General features: G+C 49.1%; 1 protein-coding gene across 6 annotated transcripts in view; it reads right to left on the bottom strand.

Moving 5' to 3' along the window:
* SLC25A22 (solute carrier family 25 member 22) overlaps nt 1-18,382 on the bottom strand; it is a 50,523-nt gene extending 32,141 nt beyond the window's left edge. Inside the window, exons 1-3 of one of the 6 annotated variants that reach the window (XM_015631663.3) lie at nt 18,309-18,347; nt 16,200-16,453; nt 14,418-14,511 (exon numbers count right to left, since the gene is read on the bottom strand). The gene's annotated coding sequence lies outside the window, so the exon portion shown is untranslated. Of the gene's footprint in view, nt 1-388; nt 492-14,417; nt 14,512-16,199; nt 16,454-17,635; nt 17,736-18,308 lie in introns of those variants that run through there. The other 5 variants (XM_015631666.3, XM_015631665.3, XM_015631668.3 and 2 more) reach the window with 5 other exon arrangements.
* Nucleotides 18,383-22,582: the final 4,200 nt, after the last annotated feature.

Below are 22,582 nucleotides of genomic sequence, written 5' to 3'. Positions count from 1 at the left end.
TCAAGTGTTTCCTGAGAGAAGCTGCTTTCTAGATGCAGGCACAAAGTGCACAAGGGAGATGGCATCAGGTAATGTCACCTGGGGAGAAGCTGTCAACTTGGCTCTTGCCTGTTCAAGAGACTTTGGGACAGAGGATGGAGAAAATAGGTGGCAGTTTAATCTGCTGCCTGCTTGCCTTTAGGCCCTTGAAAGCAGGGACTGCCATGAATTTCCTGCAGGACCTCGCAAGGAATTAGTCCTCAAGCAAACAAAGCAGCTCTCCAACATGCTGGTGAATGCTCCCCACAGTCACGAAGTGTCACTTCTCCAGCTGCACAAGGGACAGCACAGCCCCTACACACCATTCTGCCACCAGACAGAAGCCCCAGGGTTGCACACACAAACTCACCTGCCTCGTAGTCAGCAGCCAGCTGCACCCACACCACACTGGGCTGTGAAAGCACCAAGCCAAAGGCAGTCTTCCCCCTTGCCTCAGGTGATAAAAGGGCAAAGTACCAGCGGGGAGGTGCCGTGCCAGCCACCTGCACCATTGGCTGCTCACAGCCTCTGGGTACAGTCTCAATGCCACAGCACCCACTCAGCTGGCAAGGCACAGGATGCAGAGCCTCAGCACACAGGGCACTACTCCCTAACAGCCCCTGCAAGGACTCTCAGCTACAGCAGTCCCTTCCCATCCTCCACAACTGACCTCTGTCTCATGCAGCTTCCCTCAGGCTGGTGGGGATGGGTGCCCCCCCTCCATGCCCTCCTATCACCGTGAGAACAGTCAGGCTGGCACCCTTGCAAAACTGCAGGCAAACTTTGCCCCCATACCCAGCCTCCACTTTCCCTGTGCACTGGGGAGCCTTAACTTCATGCCAAGAGACCACATGATGATAGAATGCCTTGAAACATCTCCAGCATGCCACAAAGGATCAGGCAAGTTCCCTGGCTGAGGGCATATTGTAGAGGTGTTTGGCTTTGCAAGTGCAGCTGGTGGCAATGCTCAACAGAGGGGGGAAAAAGAGGAACAAAACTCTCAATTTGCAATGAGGACTCCTGAGCTTGCATTCCAGCTCCATCACTGACTTGCTCTTCACCTACAGAAGGATTTTGAACCACAGCCTGAGGCAGCCTGAGGAACACCCTGTGTCTATGACAACATTCCAGCCTAGGAAAAAAAAGCCTCGAACAAAAACAGTCGAACATCTTAGCAGACACACCACATCCAACCCAGTGCAGTCACCCCTAATATTGCAACAGAAGAGGATTTACAGCAGGACCATGTTGGAAGTGTCACAGGGGACAATCCCGCAAACCCCTGGAACTACAGCAATATCCTATATTCTGATATTGCATACACACTGTTTTAACTATCCTCTCTACCAGGATTTACTTGAGACCACAGGAGAGTCACACAAGGGTAGTCAAGATTTGCCTGCTGCCCTCAGTCACCAGGGTCACCTCCTTGCAAAGCAAAGAAGTTACCAAAGCCATCAGGCAGAGCCTTGACTGCTCCTGGCAACTGCTCCTCTGCCTGCCTGGTCTCAGCCACACTGGGAAAAGCCAGCATAGCTGCTGACTCCAAAGCAAAGATCAAAGTGAGTGGAGCAGCAGGTATCACTGGAAAGCAAAGGGACAAAACAGCAGGGAAGCAGGTGGGGAACTTCCTGCCTCCAGGAAGTAAGAGTAGGAGGAACACACCCACTTTTCCTACTCCCTCCCCTTTGGGCTCTCCATCCTGTTGGAAACACAGACCGGTCCCCCACTCACGGTACAGCATCACGCAACCCTGCCTGCTTTGCTGAGAAATCTTTTGCGGTAAGTAAAAACAAGAAAACAACAAGCACCTGCTGTTACCTTTGTGAGAGCAAAGGCTTGGAGCAAGGCTTCTAAAAGGCACTGTGAGCACCAAGAGCCTTCCTGACCTGGAGAGCTTCTTCAGGCAAAAAAAACAGCGATTTACTTAGATTAGAGCAGAAGCCATTTGCCCCATTGCTTAACAAAAGGAGTCCCAAGGAGGCCTCTTCTTGCATCAGCACAATCCCTTTAACATTGAGATGCCAAGTCATCTGCCAAGACAGAAAGACTTGGGGAACAGGCCTGTGCTGGTCTGGAACAAACACCAGATACACCCTTTTACTTTGCATGTCTTGGGTAACTGTCCTGGATCAAGAGACAGAAAGCTAAAGCTCATCTTGAAGCTGGGCTTCAGTACTGCAGCACACCAAAAGGCCCGAACGCCTACCTGGGATCCATCATTTTAGGGGCTGCTCTGACCTTCAGTCAAGGAAAGTCCCTGTTCTGGAGGTTTTGCAGCTGAGCTGCAAGATGGGATAAGTAAGGACAGCCCTTAGGAGAAGTGACTCACCCAGGACTCACATGGGAAGTCGTGTATCAAAGACATTGGAGATGCTAAGCTGAAGTAACCAGAGGGACGGTTTCAGCAGGACAAATGAGCTTGCAGGCATCTTATCGAGAACACACAGAGTCCTGTTCCACTGAAGGACAGCACATTAAAATACTCTCAAGGCAGCATCTTCCTTCACAGGAGAGAGACAGGTCTGAAAGTACTCAGCACCCCTGGCAAGACTGAGGGGAGCAAAGGAAACCCATGGGAACGGCTGGTGCTCTTCCCATCTCAACTTGCCTCCTCTCAAAGTTCTCAAAAAGGCAACTGGGTCAAGTCTCAAAAGACCTGGCTCTTCTGCTCTGCACAAATGCCACATCAAGCATGCTGCCCTGCTGCCCTGTCACTCCTCTGAACAACACAAGTAACAAGCCTCTAAATTTAGGACAACTACTCATGCTCAAAGCAAAATACCTTGGAGTAGGTGCCAGAAGGCTGAAAATCTTTTCCATGCATCTCATCATAAAATCTTTAGTGATGTGGTCATACGAGGCCAGGGCATGGCCATAGCAAAAATTCAGGTCCAGCACTTGTTTGGAAGTAGTGGTGGATTCCAGTTTTTGGTCTGTAGGAACCTGCAACTCCACCAATTCAAAAGGATCTGTAAGAAGTACCTACAGAACAGGTAATCCATACACAAATACAATGAACTATACATACGTATATATATGGAACAACTTCTACATAAAATGGTTATTTACATTAAGATTATAATGGGCTAGGTTATTCTGCAGCTGCAGAGCCAACAGTAGAAGCACAAGCTAACTGGCAGTAAATGGCCTGCATATGACCATGCTGGTGTACAAGCAAGTGCACCTTATGTTACTGGACAAACATAAATGGGTGCTTATTGCCAGTAATGCTTCTTTCCAAGTGCCACCTGAGAAATCATGTAGTCACATGTTGAACTGATGCAATTCCAAATATTCTTAAATCTACCTTCCTCTGGATCTGTTCTCTGTACCAGGTTTTATGAAATTACAGCTTCAGAGACATGCAGGATTAGCTGGAGAGAGAAGACAACTTTGCTGAGCTTTTGGGAGTCTGGCAAATGGGAGAGAGAGTAAGGAGAACAATTAAGAACTTACATATAGCACTCCTTTTCCATAATCTGTGGTGGTCAATGAAAAGGCAGAGCAAGCTGACAGTGACAGACAGACCAACCCTTTGAACTGGAAGGACATACCATGGAGAAACTACATGGTGTAAATCCTTCTTTTGAGTGCTTTTCCAAGAGGCTGAATAGAAAAAAGTTCTCCCCCCTCCCAGTTTAAAATAATCACCATGTACAAAATGGTAACTAAAAACAACCGACCAAGAAGCCGAAGGGAAAGTTAAGGGCTGGATTCTATCTCAGTAGGAATGAGGTAGAGCTGAGGTCCTGGGGCCTGAAAGGGACCATTCATTCCCTACCAGCAATGAAACCAGGGCTCTTGGCTCTCAGCTTTCTTCACTGAAAGAAAAAGGGTGCCAGTGTCCCTGCTGGGAGGAATAAGAATCTTTTCAGGCCAAATTGCATCAGTACCTCACCAGAGCAACACTCAACCAACCACACAACTGTTCCCGTTGGATGCCTTAAAGTGTGTAGTCCTGCGATGGTGCTGGTTCACTGGGGCCAAAGCGGAGGCTGCAGAGGGGAAGGGCTGACAGCTCAGGTCACTGCTGCACCCACAGTGGACTCCTGGCAGCCCTGCCCTGGGGCTAGCATGGAGAGTGGCTTGGTGAGCTTCTCTGCCAGCTCCATCAGTGTCCTTGCCACTGACTACTTCCTCCTGGACTGCTCGGGATCTTTTCTGCTCTCCCGGATTGCAGAGGATCTTTTCTGCTCTCTCCGTCCCTGTCTACCAGCTCAGGGGGGCAGTTGCCATGAGGATATTCAGTTTTACTGGTAGAGACTGAGACAAAGAAGGAATTAAGCACCTCAGTCTTTTCCTCAGCCTTTGTTGCTGTTTCCTCTGCATCCAATAAAAGATGGGGATTCTTTTTGGCCTTCTTTTTTGTTGTGTATTTATGAGAACACTTTTTATTACTTTTCACAGCACTGGACAGATTGAGCTCTAGCTGAGCTTTCGTCCTTTCTAATTTTCTCCCTACATGATCTAACAATGTCCTTGTACTCTTCCTGAGTCCTTTGAATTTCTTCTTTCAAATGCTGCAAACCCTTTTTTGCCCCCCTTGGTTCCTGCAGAAGCTCCCTGCACTACTAGGCTGGTCCTTCCCGCTGGCTCATCTTTTGGCACATAGGGACATCCCATATCTTTAAAATTTTCTTTCTAATGTATGTTCAGCCTTCCTGGACTGCCTTTGCTGACTTCCTTCCTTATTCATCAATAATTGAAAACTGTAATTTCATGGTCACTGTGCCCCAGACTGCCTCCAAACACCACATCTCCCACCAGCCTTTCTCTGCTTGTAAACAGCAGGTCTGGGGGGAAGGAACCCTGCTTGGATCTCTGACCAGCTGTGTCAGAAGTTATCTTCCACACAGCCTAGGAATCTCCTAGACTGCCTTCTCTCTGCTGTGCTGAGATTCCAGCAGACATGCAGCAAGTCTCCCACAAGAACAAGGGCTGGCAATCACAAAGAAGTTCCTCATGGAATAATCAATCTGTCTCTTTATCCTGGTTGGGTGGTCTGTAATATACTCCCCTCAAGGTGTCTGCTTTGTTAGCCTTTCCCCTGATTCTCACCCACAGGCACTCAAGCTTATCATCACTACCCTTGAGCTCTCAACAGTCAAAACACTCCCTAATACACAGTCACTGCCTCTCCCTCCTTGACTGTTCCTTCTGAAGAGCACGTAGTCCATTGCAGCACTCCAGTCACAGCAGTCATCCCACCATGTTTCCATGATGGTGCCTACATCATAGCTTTCCTGCTGCCATGCTCTGCCACAGCTTCTTGTGCACCTCCTCCTTGGCAGAGCATGGGAAACTGAAAAGTCCTCAATTTAGAGTGAGCAATATGTAGCAGCAACTAAGATATCAGCGTGTTATCAACATTGTTTTCATACCAAATTGAAAACACAGCAGTGTACCAGCTACCAGGAATATTATCTCTATCCCAGACAAAGCCACAACACTGGCTAAAAAAGCTGTCCTGGGAAAAGCCTCCTGTGTTTTGGTGTGTACCAAGCATTCCACAGCTTTGAGCCAGCATGAGCCAAGCAATGTCCCTTTCTGCTCCTGAAACAAAGGAAAAAGGAAGAGGGGAGAGAATTCACCTTCTCTGGGCAGTATGTGAGGTATTCCAGCAGGTATTTATCTTCCCCCAGACTTTGTTTTTTTCTCCCTGCTGCAATACAGCTGTTAGGAACTGTACAAGGGTGCCCCTGCAGATCTTCACCCATCACATCTTGTCACCCCATGCACCACTCACAGAGCCTTCATTAAAACACTGAGCCCTCCTTAAAACAGGTTCTAAAAAAGTAGAAATTAAATTTACCTGCTTCAATCTGCTGCAGCAAGACTTGTGTGCAACCCTGGTCATTCCATACAGATGTCAGACTTGTTTTCCTTCTGTGCCTCTCAGGAGGCCCAGGCTCTCAGCAGAGATGCAATCCAGAAGAACTCACCATCTCTGCTGGAGCTTGGGGACTTGGTCCCCTGCCAGATGCAGCAAGAGGGCACATTATTACAAGTACATACACACTTTGGTCCCATTTTATGGAGTTTCATTGTCCCTTTGACTGTGACAACTTCATCTTCTCAATGATGCTCCTACACAGGCTCATGATGGCCAAGAATATTCCAGCCTTGCAAGCCCAAGCTTAGTAAGCAGAAACAGCAAACAGGTAAAATAAAAAGAGGGAGTAGGAGCAGGCAGGACAGGTGAGACTGCATCTCACCCTGTTATTTGTACAAAACCTGACCAAAACAGCACAATTACATCAACAGCTTTCCAGTACCATTCTTCCTGATCCTCCTCCCAGCTTATGCTCAACACAAAGAGCACAACCTATGATTACTGAAGGGGGAAGAAGAGAAGAAATGCAGGAAGTCTCCTGTGCATGCATGGTGGTCTTGGCTGAAAAAATGTTTAACCCCCAAATGTTTAACTCACTAGTTTTAGAATCAGTGCAGGACTTTACTATCCCACATGCAGAACTACTGGAACAGAGATACATGTCACCACCCTGGACTCACAGACTGCATCATTCCAGAGTAGTGGAGCACAAACCACAACCTGCATCTTCTGTGAAAAAAGGAAGCAAAAAAAACCCCAAACAACAAAACCAAAATAAACATCCCAAACACCTGGTGGCAAACATCCTGCCAGCATTCCACGGGACCTAGCTAGGTGCTGTGCATGGCAAGACCATGAAGAACAGTAAAAGGAATCTAGGACCACAGTGCTGCAGCAAATGAAATTACTTGCAACTATTTTTGTCCTTTTACAAGAACCTTGCTCTTTCGCAGTCTCAAATACGAGCAGCATCAGAATACACTAGCCACTTCCTCTGCCTCAAAATCACCAAGGGGAAATAGGGTAGACAGCGAAGCAAAATTACTATCAGTACCTAGCATATAACCTGATTGGAGCAGAGTTTAAGCGTGGGTTGCTAAAGTTTATTTCTGTAAATTTCCACCTCCCAGTCTGTGTCATATTTCGCTGATTCATTCTACACATCCTTTTCTACCGACAGCATAGAGCATAGGAAATACTCAGGGCTGGTTGTTTAGTAAACCTGCACTGAAAGTTCCCTTCCATCTACTGTGCTTGCTGCTAATTCCCTTCACAGCTCTGCTCATTAATAAAAATACAACACAATAAAAGAGAACCGCACACATACACACCTCGCCCAAATTTCCTCCATACTGGCTGGTCCTGAGTCACCACCAGTGATTAACTGTTGCCATCCACGGAGGAGGACACGGTTATTAAATTAATAGGGGCTGCTTAACCTGGCTACAAATATACATAAGTTCTTTGTGCCTTAGTGAGCTAATAAGGCATGTGCTAATTACATTAATTCAAACAAGCCCAGCATGCCCTGAGGGCAAAGGGAGAGAAGGGTGCAGCAAACCCAGGCTCTTTCATAATAGCTGTGAGAGAGCGGAAAGTACTTGCCTTGACACAGCTTTTGGAGAAGCTCAGGAACGCTGCGGCTGGCACCCTACGGCTCGCTCAGCCCAGCTGCTGCCTGGTTAATGTGCAAAATCCCTGCTCGTTCACCCAGCTCTTGGTGCAATGACAGACACAGGAGCCTCTCTCCGAAGGGCCAGCCAGCTTGACTCTTCCTATCTCTATGGCCCAGAGCACACCAGAAGCCTTGGGATGACACCATGCTGCTTTGGGACTGTGAGCCTGGGACCCTGCTGGCAGCCCCCTTCCCACAGCACCACATGGCACCAGTAGTCTCAAGCCCTGGAGAACCACCACGGGCTGCAAGTCACCCATCATCCAGCCATGTGATGCTCCTCATCATCCTCCCCATCTCCTCCTCATCCCCAAGGTTAGCCACTACAGCTCAGCTACACAGGCAGCATGCAGAGCCTGCAGTGGGACCTTAACCAAGTTAGGCAACAGTCCTTAAACCTATGTGACAATGGAGGAAGGCAGAAGGGACAGTTGAAATGTTGAATGTCCCATGTTGAAATGGCAACAGAGCCGTCAGAAACAGAACAGGCTGCAGCAGGGAGAAGGAACAAGACAGCAGAAAAGAGACACACAACCCCAGCAAGGTTCAGATATGCTGAGAGATGAGCCTCCCATCTCTCCAGCCCAAGGGTAAGCAGATCCCTAACTTTTGTCACCCCTGGAGAAGAAGGCTCAGCGTCAGCTGCACTCACACTGAGGTGTCTGCTAGGAACTCTCACCACTTCCGGGCATGCAGGGGAAGGAAAGGAAGAGGAGAGGAAGTTGGTCATATTTCTTGGCACCTCCAAGGATACCTGCTCACCAAATAATTTCTGTAGGACATGATTTTCCTGTAAGCACTAGGGGACTCCACTTGTGCTGGAGCAAAGCAAAGGTGTTGGTTGTTTTTTTTTTCCCTCTCTTCCCACTTCTTCCTATATTGCATGCAGCTGGCAGTACGCAGGGCCATCCCTACCAGATGTGAAAAGACACCACCTTTCTCTGGCTGCTATGCTATGTGAATTTTAAGTGATATAAAGGCACGATGCTGTCTGTCCACATCAAAGAGAGAATCTACAACCAGGCACCAGGTGAGAGCCAGTGCTGTGGAAGGGTAACAACTCAATTTTTTCTGCACAAAGAGGCACTGGTACAGGCTTAACGCAGTCTTGACAGTGTGTTGGCGGAGAAGGTACAAAAGATTTTCATGAAGGGAACAGTACCGGGGATTTTTAGCCCCTGGAAAATGCCACATGATTTACTTTCCCAATAGGGACTGTGGTTATTCAACCACTTGTCCAGCATAACTTCAGACTACTGCTCTTCCTTTCCCCAGCAACTCAAATTTTGGACCAGGCCTATTCCCAGGTCACGTGTAGCTGTGAACACACAAATGCTTGTGTTGACATAAGCAGAGAGAGGCAAGTGTGGAAGCAGGGCTGTTCCTCTTGGCAGTGGCCTGCAGCAGCCTGCTGAGTGCACCGATAAAGTAAACCAATATACAACAATAAAACAGAACAAGAATCCCTCCAGGGAAGCCTGGGAGATAAGAGCTTCTGGGCCCTTAACAAAATTATTTAAAAGGCCTAGTAACCCAGAGCCCTGTGGGTCTGTATGTCAACTGATAGCTGTCACTCAAGAGTCCCAAAGAAGGACTGCTGAGTCTAGCTGAAACTGCAAAGCATCTCACAAACCCCGCATCCTGTCCCCATAGCAAAGTCACAGTGCACTGAGAGCATCAGTCATCAGCATGGGAACCAATGCTAAAATATTGCAGGTTAATGAAACAGGACCTCAGTACATGAAAGGATGGATCCTTCCTATGTCACCCTTGGGAGTCAAGAGCTAAGGCAAGGTGGCTGAGCAGCATCGAGCAGGAGCCACCATGTAAGCATGCCCACACTGGTGTACATGCTGCAAGCTCAGCTGCCCACTAGAGCTGAGGCTGTATTTCAGGTGTCTCTTTTTCTACAAGAGACCAGACATGGAGGATTGTCAGGATAACAAAAGGACATTTCCCAGCCTTCCAAACACTTTGCAACAGCAGGTAGAGACCTCTCTGAAGAACAAAGTTTATCTCATTACTTCTCAGTGTCAAAGGCAGAATTTCACTAATGCTCCCAGTCCACTAGAAGAAATGCCACTTAAATGTCTTGTTAGTCAATATTGCTTGCCTCTCAGCCACAGGACACTGCTGCTGCCAGTCCCTTTTTTGTGGGGGTACATGAACACAACTGCTCTGCTCCTGCATTGCCAGCAGCCCTTCTTGCCTCCCACCTCAGCTGTTTTGCTTATGCCAAAACTATTCAGATCGCAGCAAAATGGTTCCTTGCTAAATGTACATCAGCAGCCCCACATAGGTCATGTTGCTTCTGAAGAGGTTAGCAGCTCCTCCAGGGAAACTCATACACACTCTATGACAAGCAGAGGAATTGTCAAGGGGACTGCAACCACCACCTGATGGCTCAGGAGTCTGTGGCATAATCCATGCACCAGCTCCCTGCTCACCCAGAGTGCTGTGAATCAGCAGGCTGTAAGGCAGGCAAGGCATTCCCAGCAGGAAGACAATGTATTTTGGAGGCTACAGGCAAATGAAAACACATCCAGTCCTGCTTACCTAAACAGAGTGCAGGGAGATGAGCACAAGAAAGGAAAAAGAGAAAAAAGTGAAGTTTATCAAACTTGGAAAATCTTTCTCTGGACATCAGATGTCTCACCTGGCTATTCCATATGCACAGTGCAATGCTGCTACCTGACAGATGTATCCACAAGAATTCACCTGACACATTCTCAGGGAAGCAATGAATCTTGCACTGTTTAAGAATTAGATCGGTTTTCAAAAAGTTTCCAAATGAAAAACACTCCTGAAGGGCACCTCACAACTCTGCTCTAATTACGGTTTTAAAGAGTGCGTGACAGCAACAGCAGGCAGCAGTAGATACAAGGAATTGTCAGGGCAGTGAGCAGTGGAACAGGCTGCTTGGAAGACTAGCAAGAGTTTGACAACGCAGGAACTAGACACACTGTTCTGCTCCAGAGGTCGTGGACAAGGACTTCTGGGCTCCAATCCATAACCCAACTGGAGTCAGCTGTGGCAACTGGCATGGGAACCTGCCTGCCCCAGAGCAGAGCCCACTCAAGACGTGATGCAGCACTCTGGGGGAAATGTGTTCTCCCTCCTCTGCAGGAGCAGTAATCTTGCTGGAGAGAGGAAGAGGGGAGGCTGGCCACAGCAGCCAGCTCTGCCACAGTTCATCAGGGTTCCCAACCATGACATGTAAACCCTTTCCCACGCCCTTTCAAGCTGCCAGTGAGTTTGCTACCTCACATGTATGTAGAGGTGTGCCCAAACAGCACATGCCCTTTACCACAGCAGAGCCATTTGTTTCCAGCTTCACACTGCCTCATTTTGCACTGACACAGGTCCAGGACACTGCACCAGCACTAGGGACAAGCCAGGGTCATCTGACCCTGCGGCCTTCCTACAATCTCAGCCGTGTGCCAAGCAGGATCTCATAAGCTGCACAGCAGCTCTGCAGCCTCTCCCACAAGCTGACTGTCTGCAAACTGCCCACGGCTCACCTCCACCAGAGCAGCCTGATAAGCGGGCACAGCTGAACCTCAGCACAGGGAAAATGGGAGCTTGCTCCGCACAGGGCCCTGGCAGAGCCACAGAGACTGAGTCAGCGGTGTGCAGATGCCTCCTGAGCACAGGAGGCTGTGGGAGCAGCCTGCTCAGCCTCCCCAGAGCGTGCTGGCAGGGAACACGCTGCATGGTGCACGCGGCCACGCGCCCACACACAGCTCAGCAGCGACCTGGCATTTCTTCCACCCCTTCCAAAGCCAAATTCAGACCATCTGTTGAAGTATTTCTGCAAATCATCCCTCTTTCAGGAAGGGCCGGGGGCTGAGTTTAGTTGTTTATATAGCGTCTGGCATTTCTGCAGTGCTTATCACTTCAGTATCCAAGCTATTTCCTTCAAGCTCTCCATAGAACCAGTGTGAGGCACCAGTGAATCTACATTGTAAGTTCCTGCAAAAAATTAAAAAGGCCATCAAAAAGATGACAGCTGCTCAGGTCATGCACACATTTAGCTGCTAATAAGGTAAGTGGGTAGTTCAGGAGAAAGGGTTCGAGCCAACACAATGAGTTTTATGTCCTTTAAAAAAACTACTATACTTAGAAAATAGCCTTCATAAACAACAAGTGCTCTAGCTGCCTTACAGAGAAGAGCTCAGCTTGCCCAGGGCATGGAAAAGGAGGCTAGTACTGCTATCCTTGAGAAAGACAAGACAAACTGAAAAAGGGAAACACCTAGAAGAACAGACCATTTACTACATCAGATCACACTTTCTACAATAGCTGTCATGGCCATTGTGTAGAAGTGGTAAACCCTTGGAGTGCTGCTATTTCCACTGGATTCTAAGAGACAGAATCAGAGACAGACATCTTACTGCTTACTCCAGGTCATGCTCTAAATCTGTATCAAAGGAGAAAGCAGGACCCAAATTCACAGTAAGCTACTCACACAGCCTGACCCTAAAACACAATTTCTTCTTTTTTATAAATCCCTAACTATCACAGAGCAAAGGGAACAGCACAGAGCAGGGCACCAAACATGCTTCCAGTCTGCACATGGCCTTGAAGGTGTTTCCATCCCATCAGACCCATCAGGTAACAGGGAACTTCCCTATTCTCTGTCAAAGTGTGCAGGCAGCACACCCATTAAGGGCAATAAGGTGTCAGACACCACAGTGACAAGGACAGAGACTGATCAGCAGCAGCAGAAATTAAGATGGTCTGGCCTAGACTAAGGAAACCACATGCTACAGCTTCATTCCAGACACTTATCCATATAAAAGCCAGCACTTGTCCAGCTCTGAGCTCCCACACCAAACAGCACAACCTTTTGTCAAAGCTAAAAGGCTTCACTGAAAGCTGCAGCTGAATTCAGAAATTAAGGATCATGGCTACTGGACTTATTTCTGGCTTGATCCAAATCAATTGCTCACTTGCACTGCATCTCTTTCCTACTAAAATCATTTGCTGAAAGTCCCCTATCTTTGTGCTCCAATTAAAAAAGAAAAGCACATAACTGTTTTCCCAAACACTTCCTCCAAGCCAGTTACTCACCCAGTGCAGAAGCATCACTGTCCTATATAAGAGGGGAACATTTCCTTCTTCTTCCCTCTCCCCACCCTGCCCACAAAGCTCCTCATAGCTGCGACAGCTTTTAAATTAAGAGTATGAGCCCCAAACATAGAGTCAAAAACTCCAGGTGGGGCAGGCACAGTCTTTGATGTGACTTAGTCATTTTCAGCTCCTCAAATTCATACTATTTGGGGAAACTCAGCTGGGTCAAAACCAGCCTCTCTCCTGCTGGCTTCTGGATAAATACCTCAGACCCAGGAAAGAAAAAAAAAATCCAGACAGCTCTCCTGATATGCCACACACCAGCATCAGTGCCAAAGGAAGGAGCAGGGCACAGGAAGGTCTGACAAGACACAGTCACCCACTGACAAGTGGACTACCAAAATGGGAGCAAGTACGAGTTACAAAAAGGTTTAACAAAATAGAGTAAGTCTACATTCCTTTGAGCAGCTCACCACAGGCTGTACTAAATTATGATCAACAGAGACCCCATAAATTAAATAAACAGTAACCTATCATATTCCTTCTGATACCTCTCCCTTCCCTGAACATATAATCTCCATGCAGACAGCTGACCTAAGGCAGAAAATATTCAAAGTTTTTGTATTTGCAGATGCGTAAGAGAAAACTGCCAGACAGAAATCCAAACCACACAGAGTGACAAGGTCTTTTCATTAGGTTTGTCTGGGATTTTGCCTTGTTTTCTAAAGCTTTTGTACCTCCTGTTACTTTATCTTCACAATAACTCAAACTACCAGACAATCAATACTGCAAGGTTAAAGCAACATCCAGGTTTGGCATTGGACAGCTCATTGGACAGCTCAATCCACCTCCTCCTTCCTGCTATCTCTGTGCTGGAAGGCAAACAAAAGAGAACAGGAAAAAATATTTATCTGCTGTTAGGATTAGCTGGAGCAACACAGCGTTAGCTTCTAGCAAGCTGCCACTGTCAGCTGGATATGGCCAAGCGACAGTCTTCAAACCAAGCAGGTTTGGAGTCCAAGAGGACTCAGCCATGCTGAAGGAAGATGGCTTCATTACATCATGGTGCCAGAGAAGCTGTAACACTCTGCCCTGTTAGACCTCAGACACCTCTCTGGCAGAGAATAGGCACTTGCAGTCACATCCCTGCTGTCTCACTGTCAACTGTCTCCAGCAAGGCTGGAGTGCATGCAGTCATAAATGAGGAATGCACCATGGAACACAAACATGGTGTTAAACATGTTCAAGAGTAACAAATGAAAACAATGCACGGCCTACATGTGGCAGCATCTCTAACTCATTTGCCATTATAAGTAATTGACAATTCCATTTCTCCCAGCCTGTAGTAGTGCAGATGTTTGGTCACTTCTAAGAGAGTCTGAATATGCAATCATGGGCATTAAAGCAGGCTTTTGCATTTCCTGAAAACACAGTTAAGGATTTAGGAGAATGCATTGTGGATGTAAAAGGAATAATTACCAGTCCTTATGTACCTGCAGTAGAAGAAGACATAATGCTGTGAACAGGCAGATTCTTCCCTATTCTGCAGTGTTGTTCTAGAAGGAGCAGTACAGACATTTATCCTATACAGTATTACAGATTTTAACAGGAGAGCAGAGGCAGCTGGGAGAAAGACATGTCCAGCTGGAAGCCTAACAGGACATTAACAAACTTGTAAGTGGCAGGCTAAACAGGCTGTGGGACCAGACTCTTCCTGTTGCTCGAGAGCTCCCACTTGATGATGAGTTTGATGCTCAAACTCAGCTGGTGCAAACTAAATTTGCTCCACTGTCTGCCAGAACTGTATCAACTTACTCCAGTAAAGGGTGAAGATGCTCAGCTCTGGGACACCACTGACGGGCCACTGGGACACCACTGAAGGGACCATCAGCAGTGTAGAAATTTCATTCTAGGGAAAAACAAAGAAACAAAGCAAAAAACTAAACAAAAAACCAAAACAAACCCACAACAAAACAACAGAGGAAAAAGATGCCTTGAAAAGGGAAGGCCCAGAAAAAGGCAGGCTTAGGAAGAAATTAATCTCTGTTCTGAAAGGCCTAGAAAAGGGGAAACTGCAGAAACTCCCTTCACAGGGCACTAGCATCCTTTCTTAACACACATTAACTGCAGCACTCCGGATCATTTGTCTCAGCCATTCCAAACCTGGTTTGGTTACACATTATCTCCCCAGCCCAGGGTCTCTCAACAACGGAACAAACATATCGCATTTTTCCAACTCTTTTCTTTTCCCCTTGGGGCCTAGTTCAAATCTCTTTTATGTCATTCTGACAGCACAATATGATTTAAGACAGATAAACCCAGCCCATTAAGAGATACACCCTGTGCAAGACACCTTGATGGCACTGGAAAGTTGGGAGTGCGAAAGATTTGCAGCTCCCTGACTGCAAGGGACCTGCAGGGTTAAGTGACAGGGATCAAGTGACAAAAGCAAGCATCATGTGGAACAAGGCAGACCTGCTGCTAGTCAGTAGCAGGGACACCAGTCCCTCTCCAGTTATGGCCAATGCTGCTAAATTTTTCTTCCCACTGCACACTCCTTTCATCCCTCGGACTTCACGAGGTCATCCCACCTTCCAGTAGGTACTGTGAATCTGGCAATTACCCTCCAGGAGCTTTTATTTTCACAGTGGGGTGAGAGTCCAGAGGCTTGCCAACATCTGTAAAACAAGTAACTGCCAGCCCAGCAGCAAACCCAAGGCCTGACCCTTTGAAGATGGAGACCATGCATCCTTTCTCCACACCCAGGTATTCCTTGCTGAGGAAGAAGGAACAACTCATCAGTCACCCATCTTACAGCCTCCTGGCTGCAGATTATTCAGACAAAACCCAGAGTGTGTTAAGGAAACTTTCCTGTCTGACCACCCAGGAGCCACTTTGTCAGTGACACTCCCCCCCATTGCAAGACTTTCACTACTGGGACTAAAGTCCCTTCACAGCAGATGGCTCCAGCAAACCCATGGGTGGCCCTTTTGGCTCCCTGCACATTCCACAGTCACAGTCAGGCAGGGTTTCCTTACTGGCTCAGCCCTGGGTTTCCCACAGCAGTCTCAGATGTCTGGATCCTCTAAGTAATTTAATCATAGTGCAGTGACACAAAAACAGCTTGACCTGATGCCTCTGACCAACCCCTAACAAAAGTATTCCTGGGCTTTTACACTCTTACAGTTTGTGCACCCAGACAGCCTGGGGTCATCCTGCTGAGTCATCAGCTCCTGCTGGATCCCTGTGCCTTTTGCTGCACAGGGTGACCAAAGGGTCAGCACCAGGTCACAGCCCCTTTCCTGGAGCTCCTGACATTTCCCCCACCTCAGGGCACAACCTGTAATTCACACTGCAGTTGCACACCCAGCTATCAACACTGGGTGTATTCCTCAAGAAGTGCCAAAGATATGTAACTATTTTCACAGCACTGCATGTTCATCACACACCCTGCAACAATAATGTTCCCTAGATTGGCCTTTAACCTTCAAGGAAAAGCTGTTCTCCCAGGAATCTGCAGAATTAAGCCCTTGGTCAGGGATGTTGGCTTTACACACAGATTTTACTCTAGCTAAAGACAGCACAACATTTACTCACCTGGAAACACAGCTGCCCTACTCTGGGCAATTTCTCCCTCCTACTATTTCACAATTCTCAGGATGACAACAGTTACGCAAGAACAGCTGTACAGGCACATGAAATGCTTGCAGCTTCTAAGCAAGACTTTCCCCAAATTTCCCTTATCAGGGCACAGCTCCAAATCCTATGGCTCCCAGGTTCCAAGGCACACCAACCACCAGTCACTGTGCCTCCATCCCTTCTCTCGATTACACCTCTGCTCTGCCAGAGACCTACAAGACAAAACATGACACACAAGTGAGCAGGGGGTTGCTCCACATGGACATGCTGCTGTCACCTTGGCCAGACAGATAGGTATTTCCCCCATCTTGCCCGCTAATTTAAATCTTGGCAGGAAAAAGGGAGCAAATGGCCTTCACAGACTGTCAGTGATTTCAACCTTTTAGTAACTTAATACAGCACGCTACCCCTTCCTAAAACGGCAGCAGGAAGATGCTCAACGGCTCTGGCATCCTAGTAAGACATTAACAAGATTGCTGGGCACCAAACAGGACTGCAGACTTTCCTTCAGAGCAGAGCAGGGCTCCAGTTTATGACACAGATCCCTTTTCCATCTCAGCCATCCATCAGTGCCAGAGATCGCCACCACCCTCAAAACATAACGCTGTTTACTACGACAGGCACTCACTTGGTGAACAGATGAGCCCAAGGGCACAGCACCAGGAGAAAAACTGCACCTGTATGAACAACTACAAGTAGTAGCATGCAGTTAAAAATCATACAGGCAAGACATTCAAAGAGGTAAACCCTCATTAAATCCTGATGTTTATTTTCTGAGGAAGAGGTTAGAGGAACTCCTCCTATTAAACCCTGCCTATTCCTTTTTTTATTACAGCCTGCAAAGCAAAACAGAAGTAGAGGACAAGAAGACAACCACCACCAAAGTCCCGCACGACACATCCTTATCAGTACCACTCTAGTTCAGCTGCCTTTTTGCTTGGCACTGCCAAGGAGTTCTTGAGAAGCAAAGCCACAGTTACTTGCAGTGGCCAAAATCACTGTAGATACTATCCCAACAGCAGCAGCAGCAGCACAAAGATCCTAACAGGAGCGAGACTCTCAGAAATTAACATACTATGGTAAAAACACCCACTATTTAACTGTAAACATCTAATAGCTAAAAGACATTAGGCCAAATAAATATAGCTGGGATCCTGCCCTGACACCTGGCAAGGTATATAAACTAAAAGCTGAGAAGTCTCGCAGGAAAGAGGCTGGGGCACTGGAAAATCCGATTTCCACAACTTCATCCTCACACGGCAGCTGCAGAGGGTGCAGCAAGAGGGAGGATGCTTGGGGTCCAATTCCCAGGGTGACCTTGAGGAAATCCCACAGTCTGTCCACATTTCCACTTTCCCATCCACTGCATGAAGAGCACAATAACCTTGACCTACCTCAAAGAGGCAGGGATCTGGCTTAGGAGAGTCTGGAAGGAGCTCAGAGGGGCTTAGATGCAGGACCTGCGCTGCGACCGGCGCGGTCAGGGAATCCTACGAAGCCCCAGAAATCAGAAGCCCGGAGAAACTCGGAAATCGCTTTCAATATAAAAAGCTGCAGCTCCGGGGCACTAAAGGGCTCGGGGGAGCCGCACACGTGTCACCCGCAATTTCGCTGTCGCGGGCAGGGGAGAGGAAGGCGCGCCGCGGCTGCAGCCCCCGTGGCCGGCAAGGGCAAGCCCCGCACCACGGCAAGCGGGGGGATCAGCCCCGGGCACCCCCCGCAGGCAGAGGGACCCAGCCCGGGGAGGAGGGGAGGGGCTGGGAAGACTTAAAACGCCCAGGGTGAGGAGGGGAAGTGGCGGCGGGCAAGGGGAGCCTGCAGCTCCGGGAAGGGGGTACATGGGGAAGTCCGCAGCCCCCCGGGGCGAGGAGACGGCCCTCCAGAGCCGGAGGGCGCAGGAAGGGCGGCCGGCACACCCCTGCGATGAGGGGCCGGGGTAAGCGGCGGCGGGGCCGGTGCAGCAGGAGCCAGGCCGGGGTAAAAGAGCTGCATCCCGGCGGCAGGAGGGGTGTCGGGTCCCCTGGCGGCGCCTCCAGAGGGCTTGGGAAGGGCCGTGCCCACACTTACCGGGCGGCGGCGGCGGCGGCTCCCGCCGGGGCCGGGGACGGTGCGGCGCGGGGTGCGGAGCTCCTGGCGCGGCGCGGCCCGGCCCGGCTCAGCTCTGCCCCCTCCGGCCGCGTTCGGCGCAGGAACCGCCGCCGCCGCCTGTCCCTCCCCGCCGGGGCGGCCGCGCGTCCCCATGGCAACGCGGGCCGGGGCGCCCGGGGATCGCCGCCGCCTCCCCCGGCCGGGCGCCGGTGCCGGGACTGCCCCGCCGTGCCCGAGCAGCCCCGGCCTCCGCCCACAGCCATCTTGCGAGGCGGCACACGGCAGGAGACGGGCCGAGCGACAGCGGGGGAGAAATAATGCCTCTGTCATCTGTGCCCGAGGGAACGGCCTGAAGTTGTGCCAGGGCAGGTGTAGGTTGGGCATTAGAAAAAGGTGGCTGGGCACTGGAACAGGCTCCCCAAGGAAGTGGTCGCAGCACCGGCCTGACAGAGCTCAAGAAGTGTTTGGAGAATGCTCTTGGACACAGGGTGTGACTCCAGGGGATGTTCTGTGCAAGGACAGGAGTTGGACTTGATGATCCTTGTGGGTCCCTTCCAACTATTCTGTGATTCTGTCATTCCCTTCAGGATACCACCCAGGCCATTCGGGTGACCATGCTTGTGCTTCCTGCTACCCCCCACGAAAGCCACCGTGCCACTGGCAGGCATTGATTTTTGGGGTTAGCGGGCTCCACTGTGGACCTGGAGTTCTCAGGAGCATTATGTGACCTAAGTCCTTAGGATGATTGCTGGGACAAAACATCCACAGAGGTTGTTTCATCAGGCCTTGGAAATTAAGCATGAAGGCGAGGAGGACAGCAGCAGCTAAACAGATCTCTGTGCCTCTTGGGATGACCAAGTTCTTTGTGGTGAGGGTGGTGAGGCACTGGAACGGGTTGCCCAGAGAAGGTGTGGATGCCCCATCCCCATCAGTATTCGAGGCCAGGCTGGATGGGGCTCTGAGTAACCTGGTCTAGTGGAAGGTGTCCACTAGAGGAGGTTAGAATTAGATTAAGGTTTCTTCTAACCCAAACCATTCTGTGATTCTGTAGCATCCACCAGGGAAAGGGGGAAAGATCTCCAGGGGGAATACATCTTTAAGAGCCTCCCTCACTACTCACGTACACCAGGCCCTAGGTGAGTGTGGGATTACCAGCTCTGTACCAAGGGCTCGTGGAAGCTGGCAGAGCATCAAAGCACAGTTACCCTGTGCAATGAATCGGAGACTAGAAAAGAGTGCCTACAAGGATGCTCCCAGGAGCATGTGGGGCTAATGAGGACATTGTGTACACGGGAGAAGTGACAATTACATGGAGTCGCAATGAACACCCCAGAAACATCACAGTTGTTCACACACCACATCTGAAGACAAGAGGAGCTTGTTGCCACAGTCAGGGACCTGGAACCCGAGGTGAGAAGAAGATGTAAAGCAGAGGCCAGCAAAGCATCAGAAGCCAATGCTAAGGAGTTGGATATAGGTGTAAGTGGGATCAGCTTTTCTCATGCGCTTTTCAACCTGGGCTGAGCACAGCATGAGAAGATACAGCACTGGAGGTGGAAAGCTCCCTCCAGAAGAGTGGTGCCTGACCAAGGAAGGAGACCGGTGCACTGTGGCCATTTTATGGGTGTATATTGGATAAGCATTCAGCACAAGAGAAAAATTCAAGAGCAGTGGGCAGGGAGATGCCAGAATAGTCTATCCAACCCCACAGTCTTATCTCCACCATGTCCTTGGGAAAGCAGGCAACAAGGCCTGGGTTGCAGGCAGGCTGCTGTGGTGGGCACTGCTGTGGGAATTCCCAGTTTGGGGAACAGTGAAACAGTGTGGGAGAGTTGTGGTCTTTTCACTCCCCAGCTGCAAAACTGCTTCCCACCCCTTTCCTTGGTGGTGGCATATCCCCACTCTGTTCTGTTTTGTAAAGGCATCAGTGGGTTTCACTGTGTTGTACCCTCTCAGTCAAAAGCTGACCTGAATTCAGTGTGGCTTGAGGTATAGATGTTACTGTTTATCACAGCGTAGATGTGCTGGCCGGACATTACCATCCCCTGGCAAAGAAGAGGTTAACTCTGTCCATCTTTGTGCTGTGTCTCAGGAGGATTGCAATCACACATTTTTATTTTCAGTAAGAACAACTGCTCTTTGTAACCTGCATGGCACAAAGGGCCTGTTTCTTCCGGCAGCATTTAAGAGAGGGGATAAAAAAGGAAGGCAAAGGAAGAAAGTTCGCATTCAGTGAGTGCCAGGTTGTCAAGGTTTCCTCTGCTTTCAGACATAAATTTTTTCTCCTGACAGACACAAAAGAGATTTAAAACTGTTTGGTACAAAATGGAGCTTCAAAAGCAGCACTGTCTGTGTCTGATACAAGGTGAAGAGCACAGCTCAGGATCTCCTTCCTGTACAAGGCTACATTGTTGTGATCATGGTGCACACCGGGGCATTATACCAGGTCTGTGCTTGTCACAAAGCTTGTCCTGTGAGAGTCCCAAAATCCTGCACCGCTTTCAGCCCACCTGCCTGAGGGGCTGTTGGCTGGTTCAGCCCTACAAGGACATGGATCAAGTTCAGCCTGCTGCAAAGAAAGAGGCTTTCACGAGGTCTCCCTTTTCAGTTTCCTTTCCCGTTTCTATTGTTTTCTGTTTTAATAAATTGTGGGCTGCTAGTAAAATCCCCAAGTGCCTGGTGAGTGTGGTTATTAAACCAACAGTTAAAAAAATAAAATTGGGCAAGCTTTGTCACTGCTCCCTTGGCCTGGTGGCCATTCTGGACATGATTTTCAGAGCACTGGTAGACAATTTAACTGATAAATATTGAAGAGGCAGTAACGTAATTAGCACCAGTCAACATCGTTTTCTGGAAAAATCAATCCCAACCAAGCCTGATCTTGTTCTCCCCTGAGACCACAGGATGTGTTGCCAAAGGTAACAGCGCAGAGGTGTCAGGGGAGGCATCCAGGGTATAGTCAAACAGAATGAGTAAAATGAATAGATTTACAGCTGGCCATCGGCTTGGATGGCAGGAAGCACCCAGAAATCACTGACCCAGCAGGTCTGGTTTCATTTTTGGTGCAGGCACTTGACATTACAGAAGTGAGAGAGGATGTAGATCAGCTGCAGAGTGCAAGAAGGGGACAGCTTAACCCCAAACCTGGCTCTGTTGTCCCCAAAAGTTCAAGCTGGAAGACCACCAGTGAACACAGTGTATGTGGTCTATCTGTCCTCTCTGCCCATTACTCCTTGAAAAGAGGCTGCAGACATCTTCTTAGTAGCTATTTGATTCAAATGCTGAACAATTAGTGGAAATAAAGTCCTTGACACTCAAAGCAAACAAGTGCATGTTAAAAAAAAATATAAAGTAGAATTTTCTTTTTTTAAGTGACTTTTAAAGCAGCTGGGTTGACCCTGGCATTCTAATGAGTAACATGTCATGACCTAGCTTAAACAATGTCCCAGCTCCTGCCTCATGTCCTGCAGGGCTGGCAGTCTCCAGTGAGCACCAGCGTCTCACAGTGCTCAGTACCTGTGAGGCTCCAGCTGACACCCAGCAGCTCTGTTCCCTGCCTGTCCACAGCATGTGCCACAGCAGCAGTTGCCTCAGCTCCTTTGGCAGCCAACACAGGCTCCCACGCTCAGCACAGACAACACAAGGGAAAGCAATCTCATGCCCTCCATGCTTATCTCCTGGGTAAAACAGCGAGGCACTTTTGTTTATTGAGTGCCGATGAATGGTGCTGTCTTGGCTGTGAGATCAGCCTCCAGATCCCACTCTGGGCACAGCTGCTGGCAGGGAGCCCGCAGCTGCAGCCACCTATTGCCCTGGGAGCCTTTCAGCAGGGTGTTCCCCCTCAGCCCAGGGAGAACACAACCAACAACATCCCACCATATGCATCTGTCCCCATGCAGAGGTGGTGTCAGATTTATGGGGCACTGATCACTCTTTTCCCCTCTTTCCCCCTCTTTTCCCTTGCATGTATGGCCCAAGAGTGCAGATGGGTGCCAAAGAATGCTCTTTGAGTGAGGTGGCTCCGTGCCAGGATGGAGAGTGAAGTGGATGCTGAGGACACTGTCACCCCACCACGGGTGAAACAGCTGGACCTCAGGGTGAGTAACAGTTCCCAGGCTTGCCGCCTCACCAAGAGCTGCAGCCAGCTCCTCCAGGGCCATGTTATTTTAGGACCCTGATGGATCCATTTGTGACTGTCTCTGCCTTCCAGCCATCATTCGTGCACAGCAGTTGTCACAAAATAGCCTGTTTAA

This window comes from Parus major, chromosome 5, assembly GCF_001522545.3.
Source record: "Parus major isolate Abel chromosome 5, Parus_major1.1, whole genome shotgun sequence".
Lineage (NCBI taxonomy): Eukaryota > Metazoa > Chordata > Aves > Passeriformes > Paridae > Parus > Parus major.
Note: the sequence above shows the minus strand (reverse complement) of the source record. Positions and strands in the feature narration are given on the sequence as shown.